The sequence below is a fragment of the Bicyclus anynana genome, chromosome 11 (assembly GCF_947172395.1).
Source record: "Bicyclus anynana chromosome 11, ilBicAnyn1.1, whole genome shotgun sequence".
Classification (NCBI taxonomy): Eukaryota; Metazoa; Arthropoda; class Insecta; order Lepidoptera; family Nymphalidae; genus Bicyclus; species Bicyclus anynana.
In genome coordinates, this window is record NC_069093.1 from 7,806,089 (window position 1) to 7,818,114 (window position 12,026).

The 12,026-nt window shown below is 34.0% G+C and overlaps 1 protein-coding gene across 1 annotated transcript in view; it reads left to right on the plus strand.

The window, feature by feature from the left end:
• Nucleotides 1-3,016: 3,016 nt before the first annotated feature.
• Nucleotides 3,017-12,026, plus strand: part of LOC112054528 (protein dimmed) — a 28,624-nt gene continuing 19,614 nt past the window's right edge. The window contains exon 1 of the mRNA XM_024094347.2: nt 3,017-3,223. The gene's annotated coding sequence lies outside the window, so the exon portion shown is untranslated. The remainder of the gene's footprint in view (nt 3,224-12,026) is intronic.

Sequence of the window (12,026 nt, forward strand, 5' to 3'; positions counted from 1 at the left end):
TGCATACCAGAGAATTTTCTTAATTCTCTGCGTGTGTGAAGTCTGCCAATCCATATTGGGCCAGCGTGGTGGACTAAGGCCGAACCCCTCTCATTCTGAGAGGAGACGCGAGCTCAGCAGTGAACCGAATATAGGTTGATAACGACGACCTGTATATCTTACTTATTGCTTACTATGAACACGTTATTATATGCAATAGGAACGAAAGGATAGTGGATGGGTGTAATATTGCAAACATATTGCACTCTTAAAATTAGATGGGTATATAGAAGAAAAACAACGGTATTAGGTACCTACTGTAGGTACTTACAGGTATAATAAGTGGCATAGCAAAGTGAAAGTAAATATAGATAGGCATTTTACATTGACCTCTTCAGTGTTACCAACTCTCCAAAATATTTATCCCTAAAGTTTGTGTCAAAAACTTAGTAATTATTGAGTTATCCCCCTAAAAAATATAAATTCATAATAATTTACAAATAATATGCTGTAATATTATGTTTCAAAAGTCTATATTTAATACAAACAAAATACTACGTCTTTATCTGAAGATTCAGATTTTTTGAAATCATATAGGTATGTTGACAATGAATAAATTTACCAATTTTTTTATTCGATGAAAATTGCCTCCAATTGCCTCAGAGTGGTTGTAGAATAACGTATTATATGTCGTTATAAGTCGCTAGGCCAAGAAAGAAATATTAAAATTATCATCAATTTAAAAATATTAAAGAGTCAAAAAATCCCTGAAAATACCCCTAAAAAATTCAGACCCCTAAAAAAAATCCCATTTCACTTATTTGTCCACTAAATCTGGGGGGAAAACCCCTAAGTTGGGAACCCTGGACCTCTTATAATAAAAGGACGCACAATCATGTAGAAAAAAAATTCACTTAAAAACTGGCCAATCTTGCTTTGACAGTTTTAGAATTATTGGTAAAGAAAATTATAACAGGCCTTCGAATATAGCCCAATCTATATTCATATTATAAAGCTAAAGAGTTCGTTTGTTTGTTTGTTTGGTCGAACGTGCTAATGTCAGGAACTACTGGTCTGATTTGAAAAATTCTTTCAGTATTTCCTTCACCGTTCGAGAGACGTGATATTTAATTTCTTAAAATGAACACAATTGAAAAGCGCGAGGTGCATGCCCCGGACCGGATTCGAACCTACACCCTCCGGAATTGGAGGAGAATATCCACTGGGCTATCACGGCTCTCCAGATACATAGGTAACATAGTTAACATAGGTAAAATATCATAAACTAACAGATGGCCTGCGGTTTCACCCGCGTTATTTCCGTTTCCGTAGGAATACGGGCATAAAATATAGCCTAAATCAGGGATAGTGTAGCTTCCTACCAGTGAAATAATTTTTAAGATCAGTTTAGAAGTTTCGGAGCCTATTCAAAGCAAACAAACAAACAATCAAACCTTTCCTCTATACACAAGTGATATAAGTTTAGATCTTTTCTTGAGCTTGGTGGATATGGTCATATTATGCAAATATCAGGAGACTAATTCACTATTTGGGACGAATGTTATTTGACATATACGTTTTGCTTCTATGTAACAACAGTCATTCGGTGCTTACTGACATCCCTCCATGGATATTATCAGTAAGTAGATGACATTTCTCAGTTGATTTGACGTTTATTTTAATAGGTTGTTAATAACCAAACTAAATACCAAATTAGTGAATACTGAATAGGCCAACTGGTTGTCAAACCAAACCAAAAATATTAGAGAATCCATTCGGGATTATTGTTAAGATATCTATTGAAAAAACCCATAAACGGTTTCCATACTAACTTATCTAGCCAACACGGCTGTTAGCTTTCCAAGATTATCAAGATAATCGCGATCATAATTATAGTATGTTGTGTATAATGATAAGTTCAAGACATCGCAGCAGATTGGGAGCACAACAGATGTCTCTAAGAATTTTCTAAACAAACTAATCATCACCATCATCATCATCATCATCATCATCATCATCATCATCATCATCATCATCATCATTAGCATTATATAATACACATTAATTTTATTTTGAGTTAAGAAAATTCTTACAGGCTGCAGGTTTCCACAAGAAGTTTTTCCTTTTACAGTTTGAGACACGTGATATTTAATTTCATACTTTTTTCAATTCAATATTTCTGGCAAGGCTAATTGCTAAACCAATAGCAGGATGTTTAATATTTTATTTAAATTATACGTAATAATTTATATCGACCTTGGATAACATTTAATACCCAGAAATGTTGTATTTAAGTTTAATTAATAGGACCTATTACCTAATAGCTAACCTGTCTGAGCAAGATATTAGTACTGTTAATTGTAATTAAAGTTCAAGTTTCTTTCAATTTGTTGAGTTGCCCTTAAGTAATTTGTCGATTATTTTATATGAAGCCGTCAGTATTGGTGCGAAGATACTAATGTCGCGTAGGTACACTTTGAATATATGTATAAGTTTTTGACGTGACAAAGTCTTATATTTCGATGGAGCTGCAAACTCAAAAAAAGATGACGTCATGCGTCGTTCCGTCGTTTTAGGGTTGCCAACATTTTTTACTAGAAATAAAGTATATTCTGGTCTATGAAGATTATAATCAGTATTTTAGAAAAAACGAACATTTTTTGAAAATGCAACCATTCCATCAGTATTGTCTTAAGACGTTGTCACGTTCAACTATCGTCAGTAAACCGACTTTACAAACCACCGATTTTTAAAGGTATAAAATATTTAAGTTAATTAGGTAAATGAGGTAGCCCCAGTCCTGTGAACTTCAGGAAGTATTCTTGTACCTTTAAAACATCGAGGCTTGCTTTTGCAAACGCGGGCATTTCAGCGGGACAGCGGGACTGTCCCACCCGAACTGGGCGTGAGACGTGACATGAAGTCACGTCAAGGATGGTGTTCTGTTCCTCTAGGAACACAGAAGTGCTGACGTAACGTAACTCGCTCGCGCAACTCTTGAAGCACGCTCCAATCGCACTCTCCGGCTCTCCGCGCACGACTCACGGCTCCATCACTCCAATACGAGTCGAAAGGCCGCCGTGAATGCCTGTGCCGCGCCGTGCTAAACTAAACCGACACGTTTACGAATCACGCCGCGCACGATTACGCGAAAACTATCACTTTCGCTACCGTACAATCCTGTTTGGAACATGATAACGCAGTGAATAACTTTGTGCACTTCCTGGGACCACGGCATCGCAAGGTGAGTTGATCCAGGCTCAGACGAAAATTTAACCTACGTGTCAGTTCGAATGCTAAGTGAAAGGCGAATTCTTTGTTAAATTACACGGATAGATTGACAAACAATATTTTTGTAAATCATTATTTAATCGAATTTCGTTGTGTGGGTTAAATATAAATATAAACAATGTTCCGATCGCTCTGTTATCGGGTTTAATAACATATATAATCAATGAGTTCCAAAAAGTTGATACTATTATTATATCGTATATAGCCATATACTTATGTATAATATACGTATATATAATACTAGTCTATCTAGTCAATACATAGATATAATTCGTTTAATAGAATAGTACAAGAGTTATCATTTCAAAAATGTTTTTGATTTAGTGAACGTAGCACTTGTTCCTTTAGATATATACCTACATAGTTTTGCATTATTTCTGCAATATTATCAGTTATCTATGCAAGTTGGGTGATATACCTGATGTAAATTCGAATAATTGTAGCCTTAGGGTGACTGGTTCACAGTCAGTTTCGTGTTTCGAATTTATTATCATTTATAACACACTTGCTCGTAAAGTATCGCTTATTTCACCAATTTTCTTTAAATTACGCACATGTGCCGTAATTTAAAGAAAAATGCACATGCCGTAATGTAATATAAAACCTTTATCATCCGTATAACAACGATCGGTTTTTTGTGTTTTTATGTCAGTTACGTGCTCAACATTACATAAATTAAAACTATGTTATACAAAACATAATAAAAAAACATTTTATTCTTTAATTTTAATAATTTTGACCATAAATGTCAACCATTTATCTGTATCAGAAATATAAGTAATAATGGCTGTTTTTGGTGCATTTGTCCAAACGTTAAAGCTCTCGCCTTCGGCTGCAATATCGCCTCGGCTGTAATTTTCAACTTACAGCACTTATATCATAATTACTATTACTTGTATATATACAAAAACTTCAAACTTCATTTTGTTTACATGCCAAATCCATGTAGTCCTAAATCCAAATCAAATGTATCCAAATAGGTACCTCGACTACTGAACCGAATTAGCTGAAATTTGGTATTGAGATATGTATAGCATAGATAGACACATGGGCTACTTTTTATCAGAAAAAATCATGGTTCTCGAGGGATTTGTGAAAAACTAAATTCCACGCGGACGAAGTCGCTAGTTTTCTTACAACACAAACACGTATATACGTCTTCATATATGAGGATACGCGTTAGCTTTAGCGTTTTATGTTCCGTGTTTTGTACAGTTTGTGCGTATAGTGCCTAGCCTAGTTAAAAATATTGACTCGCAGTCAAAAATTCACAGCTTAAAAAGTTTTCTGACCAGGGGTTTGTGATTATTTTGCAAGAAGGGTTTATTAATCTAAGGTAACATACCATTTTACAGTATCTAAACGAATTAACACAATAAATAGCAATTCAAAACATACGTAACTAATGGGCGATAACGATAAATAAAATTTGTAATGTTTTATCGTCACACTTATAGAATCTGTCATAAATCATATGTGCGTATACTTATATCGAGGTTATAAATATTAATGTTATTTATCATAGGTGTCTATCTAATTATAATGCTTTCTTTATCAGAGACAATGAAAACTAAAAACATACCACTATTTATAAAGGTAACCCATCGATCTCATATTAAAAAGTGGATGCACAATCAGCGACCAAAAAACGTACCCACTCAATGAGTACCAAACACAACTTCTTGGCACTCAATTCAAGTAGTCGCGTTTGCAAATTCAACCTCAAACTCGTCTTTAGATGTAATTTTCTTTACCAATAATTCTAACACTGCGTTAGCAAAATTGCAGTTTTTCAAGAGATTTTTCTGCATGATTGTGCGTCCTGTTATTATTAGAGGTCAATGGGTTAATCATGTTATTCTGTTATCATTACCTTAGTATGTAACAAAAATACATAATATACTAACTAAACTTTAAAATACTTTTTTATTAATAAATATATTATTTTAACATCTTGTATTTTTTGCAAGTAAGGTGAAAAGTTGCACTTGCAACGAATACGAACTTTGTCGAATTAAGTACGAACTCTCTTGTCGAATAAATAACCAAAGAAAATCCACTAAATAAGTTTTTACATTTATTTATTTTTAGCACCCACCACTGCTCATTTAGGGTGCCATCCGCACCCCGATATCTATATAAATTTCTTTAAGTTTATTATTTTGCCGCCCAGATATTGGTATCTGTATGCACCGCGATTTCACCCGCGTAAATTCCCTTTTATCTGTATCAGAAAACATAAAAACAGATAAATTAAATTGGTTAATCTTTTTGCAGTTGATAAATCCTTTGATGTTTTCTTTTTATACTATCTATCAATGCATACAAATAAATAAAAATTTAAGCGTCTGTTTGTAATTTTAAATTAACAGCTTGTACTAAATGCACATAAAAGTTAGATTACTTAATTGAGTATTAATAATTAATCCATAAATTATTATGAATCTAAGTCTTAAAGTTAAACTTAGATTAAAACTTGTAAAAAATTTTATTAAAAAAATTCAACCGAGTTCAAAAACATAAATAACATCGTATTATGTTCTACCTACTGATCAGTTTGAAGACGGTGCTGACCCGGTGATGTATTAATTCAAGCCATGTCATAAAGATAAAGGTTTTTCAGATTGTGTTCTTTCATGTACTTACTACTTACTACTTACTCTTGAAACGGCTTAAATTAATACGACACCGGTTTAGCCTATCGGACCTATTAAATAATGTAGACGAAAACAATTCTATCCAATTTAAATGGTCCCGACTGTTTTCCAATTGCTTTCTACACTTATGGACTGAGCTTGTCTTTTTTTCTTTTCAGTTTTTTATATTTAATGCAGTCGGGTTTTATTATTTGTTTAATTAATTAATTTATTTCCAATTGGACCAATAAATGGGACTTTCAATGGCGGATAGTTAAAATTATCTCTATTATCCTCTATTCGACTTCTGCACTTTTTACCGTCTCTGTATTGATGTTCTATTGCCAATAATTATAAGATTGTTCGCGTACTTTATAATATAGCTAGCTATTATACGCAAGTACTGAATGTAGCTACTTTTTCGAAATCGTTGTACTGAAATTGTGGAAGGCAACCTTAGATCTCGCTCATCGACTTTCATTCTTGCAATCGCAGTCACGTTTTTTGCTTTTGTTTTTGAACATTTTTTATTGCACAGTAGGTACGAGATACTGTTAAGTAATTGAATACCTACTTTAGTTGCAGTTACAGAATTGTGAATGTGGTTTCCGTACATGAAATAAAAGAGAAATCTTGATCATATCGGAAAATAGCTTAGCCTGCAGCGCGATTTTATGAAGAGTATCTAATTATTCTATCTAAAAAAGAATGGTTGGTTTTGTTTATATTCGTAGTAGTAAGTGGTAGGTCTAAAGAAAACATTGACTTGTTACATTATTTGGACTTAGCATGCGTTTGTCAGATGACGCAATTTTATGTTTTACTCAAAGAGCAGAGGGCCTAGTGGCAGTTTGATATTGTTTATTGAAAACTCCCACTAGGCACACAGTAAGTATAAAGTAAAATCCAAGATACAACCCATTTCCCGCGACTGCTAGTTTGGAAAAAGGGGAAAAATCAAAAATGTTTTCATGACAAACAAAATATCGAAACATTTTTTGTTGCCAACTAAACGTCTTTATCTTACATCAAGGCTCAAGTAACTTTGATATCAAAAAAATAAAATTGCGTCTTTGACAAAAACAATCTAAAATGTACTTTTCAATAAATATAGTCAGGAGAATGTTTTTGGTAAACGGGTTTCGGTTTCACTCTAAAATATAAATAACTAGCTGACGCCGCGCGGTTCCCGTTTCCGTTGGAGTATGGGGATAATATATAGCCTATAGCCTTCCTCGATAAATGGGCTATCTAACACTGAAAGAATTTTTCAAATCGGACCAGTAGTTCCTGAAATTAGAGCGTTCAATCAAGCAAACAAACAAACTCTTCAGCTTTATAAAATTAGGACAGATAAAACAAAAACACTAGCAAATTTTAATAGTGAAACATGTGGTATTTTAATCAGAAATGGATATCTACTTCACATGAATGCGAAGGTACACAAACCACTTCCGTTTCCAAATCTTCATTCAATAGCTAGACAACCTCTTCAGAAGTTGGTCGAGACTCTTGGGCAAGTTACTGTTATATTAACTACACTGACTAGACATTTCATGTCTCGATCTTAGAAGCAAGCTTAGTTTTTATTGCTAAAGTGATTTTTAGGATATCTTTATACGATGGGATCATTATTAACCTCATTTATCGCCCAACTACAGGGATAGAAGTTTGAGAGGTTTGATTATGGAGCTCAGCAATGGAGTGACCCATGACGCATCTCTGATGCGGGATAGAGGTGAATTCGAAACTCGCACTTGCGAATACAAAACATTAGGAGTACCCCTCCAGTGTGCCTAGTGGGAGTTTTCAATATTTTTATATTGTTACTATCACGTTGACGTTAATGCAAATTTATATGGAAGTGAAACAGTTGAGCAGTAGTGCCACTAGATGGCACTGTTTCAATTCCATATAAATTCGCGTTTACGTTACGCGATAGTAACGGTATGAAAACATTGAAAACTCCCACTAGGCACACTGTTCATAGGTAGTAAGTCTGATATACGTATCTAAGTGTTATTCTGTAGGTTCTTCTTCTGGAGGCCTTAGGCCATGACGTGATCTATTATACCTAGTCCAAATATTTACCCCCTATGGTTTTATAATAAGAGACTATATTATTATCAAAGGTAAATAACATAAATAAGACTGGAATATTGCATTGAAAACAAATGAGCGAATACAATTTAGTCCAATTGTTGTAAAAAGTTTACCCAGCTGCCTTCGTTATATTATACCATATTGTAAGTAAACGTGTGAGTATAATTAATTACATTCACATTCACACACACACACGTAACGGTAGGTATTAAATGTTACATGTCAAATATGTAAAACTGTATACTTATTACATACGTGAGTAAGTATACCTACTATCTATTGCTTACATATACTCACGTATAGAATGTTCATACGTCAGTCATTTCATTACAGTCATTCTTACATTTTAACGGCTAAAATGCTGAACTAATTTTGATGAGTTTTGGTGTAAAGATCAATTGGAACTTGACTATTATCAATAAGTGAGGAAATTTGAGCTTAGAACTACCACACTGCTCTTTTATTGGCTAGTGGTGATCGTGGTAATAATCTGTTATTAGCAGCTAGCTATGTCTACTAGCTGATCTTTTTTTTTTTTTTTTCTGATTGTGTAAGTGCCGTAGGCTCCTTATGGGACCTCAGCGGCGTCACCGGGGGGTTTGGGCAAGCGCAGAAGCATCGCCTGATGGGGCCCGAAGGCAGAAGAAAGTAGTGGGCGGAACGACTCTCTAAGGGCGTCTCCTCTGAGACTCGGGCCTCGACTTAGAGGGCCGTTCGGGAAGGGTGTTTTGGCTTGAGTGTATCAGTCCGGGCGCCCCCGAGATCGTGAGTTAAAAAGCCCACGTCTGGGTGACGTCAGATATCGGGACGTGGGCTTTTCGCTGCTCGCAGACATAAAGAACATACGTATAACATATTATTTTATATAGAACACAACAATCGATATAGAACCATAGAACAGCAATAACTGGTATATGTCGACAATATTCTGCTGAAAGCCGTAAAGCAGCGTATCAAAATTTTTAGTAAAACAGCCATTTATGCAAAATCTGCATCTTCAAGTACAATATAATCTGCTAAAACAGTTAAAACTGTTATTTACACAACTTAATTGTTGAATTACCGGATTTTATAATTTTTAAATGCTTCTAGGTAATTATTGATCCTTAAAAGTACATATAAACATTAACATTACCGACATTTGAGCGTTAAAATTCCATTTCGCTGTACAAGAACTATAAAAATGCTGCGTACATATTTGTTATCATTTATATTAAACTGTCTTGTCCGCAAATGAGAGCTAAAATTTATATTTATCTTGGCAGCAGTGCTCCGATTTGTTGAATTAGGAAAAACTGGTATTGCTATATCGATATCAACTGCAACTTTGTAGCAAGCATGTGAAAGGGTAGAATGTTATATGTAAGCTAACTATATCCCTAGAGAAGTGATTTAAAAAGATTTATGGTCAAATGCTGTTACGATAGTCTATACGACTAGTCTATACGGCCCCTGTAGCCAAGTGGACGACGATTCTCTTTCTACGATCGCAAACGCTTCGAAAACTAAAAAAAATTATGGCAATGACAGATCTTGATCACGTGACCTGTCGATAGCAAACGTCATTCCCATACATTTTTCTAGTTTTTCAATATCTTTGTAAGGACATCACAAATGAGTTTGTAAAAAAAAAAAAAATATACGGTCGAATTGAGTAACCTCCTCCTTTTTTTGAAGTCGGTTAAAAAGCGTCAGCACTTACAGAAATTTCTTATTAAATATTGAGTGAGTGAAAAAAATACTAAAACACGAAAATGCTTGTAATGTAATTATTTCTCAACAATGTGGTTTCAAGAAAATCTATTTTCAGTTCAGAGGGATATTTAAAGAGCAGTGTAGGTGTGCCTAGAAAATAATTATCTCTTCCTTTGTAATATTTCCATTGGAATAATAATTACGTGGGATGCCTTCACAGATAAAGTCAGTAGGCGTTAAAGGAGTAGGTATATACCTCCACTAGTCTGGCGCTAGGAGATATCTTTTTTAAAATCGGAAGCTCACAATATCGATCTATCTATTCATAGAATCCCAAGGTTTAACTATCGAGATAGGGGTAGGATCAAACTAAATATGTTTCAAAATTGGGTAAGAAGAAGATACATACTATATTACACACAAAAATACAATTATAAATAAAAAACATTAATAATGAGTAATTTAAACTAAGTATTCAAAGGCGGCCTTATTACCCGACTGCAAGAAGAATTATTTTTTGCGCGTATCTTGTATGTATGTCTTTATTACCTCATATATTCCAAACCGCTGGGCGAATTTACGTAATTAAGATATCGTTAGATTTGTCTTAATAACCAGAGTGTTCTTAGGTAGGTGAAATTAAAAAAAACCAACAAGACGACTGTGAGACGCTATAGACTCGAGGTGAAAAAAAATTTTTTTTGGATATTGCAACATGGGTATCAATATAATTCAAGGGCTTTTTGTGAGGATTTCAAAGTGGTATATCAAGGCCATTTAAAAAAAACTACAATGAAGAAAATGGAAGAGGACATTTTTGTAAATTAAAAACTCACACAGAATATATTATGTATTTGTTGAGATATTAATTACTACATCAAATTCCAAATTTGATATTTTTACAAAATTACAGCGTTACAATCTATCTTGAATTTATCGTTCTTCTTTAAGACTCGAAAATAGAATCAATTAAATGTAATTTTTTCTCTAAATGTCATCAACATCATAACTTGTCTGCACAATGCACATTTGTCGTTTACGAGGGAAACATTGTGATTGGCTAACAAATAAAGTACAGGCATTAACCAAACAGGCGAGTGTTGTCTTTTTAACTACACAGACTAAAAAAATATTCCGCATGCTCTACAACAAGGTTTCTCATACTTGATACTGATACCAAGTCAGAATTAAGGTTAAAATTGGCCAAAATTACTAATTGAATCCATTTCATCACAATCCACATGCAAGAAACAAGCACACGCTTGTTTCTTTTCGCAAATCACATTAATATTATAAAGACATTTCTTTTGGTACTTTACGAGCTATCTTTTATTCAAATGAAATAATACCTTATTTTCTTCAACAGTCAAATTTATTTTTTTCTTGGGGGGGAGGGGTCCATTGTTAGTAAGAGATTCGCTGTCACTTGGAAATTTTAACAGGGGTTCGTGGAGCCGAAAGTTTAAGAAACCCTGCTCTACAAAATACAAAACCTAGAACAACATCTTAAAAAATCATGACATTAGATACATAAGGAAACTGAATGTAACGGAAAGTGTTCGGTTAATACAATGTTATGCAATTTTTTGTGGTACAATAATACACGATAGATCTAAGTCGGCTAACGGTGGAAGCAAGGTGAAAGTATATGGCGAGCGAAGGTCGCTTGCCACGCGGACTTGCTACGCTACGTTTGGTTTACATGGAATTTGATACGTTATCTCATCAATGAATTAACAATTTAATTTAAGATTAATTGAAATTGAATATAATTTAAAATCAAATGAAATCAGTTCTTCAAGTACAGCTAACTTATTTTATGGTACACAAGCGGACGCCCGTGACTTCGTCCGCGTGGAAATCAATGTAAACTACCCCTATTTTACCACTTAAGGGGTTGAAATTTAATAATTCTTGAATCACATTACATTTCGTATTTTTGACGTGACAACGTTTTATAATTCAATGAAGCCAGATGCAAACCCGAAAAATGTTGACGTCATGCGTCGTTCCCTCGCTCTAGGGTTGCCAACTTTTTTTACAAGAATAAAGTATATTCTGGTCTATGAAGATTATTAAACAGTATTTTTGAAAAACGAACATTTTCTTTAAAAAAATGCAACCGTTCCATCAGTATTTTCTTAAGACGTTAAGTCACGTTCAACTATCGTCAGTAAACCGACTTTATAGACAACCGATATTTTTTTTATGATGTATGAACAAATTTTTCAAACTGTCACTCTAAAAATGAAGGACTTTTCATACAAACTTTCAACCCCTATTTCACCCCTTTCTTATTTTATTTCCACAATAAAAAGTATC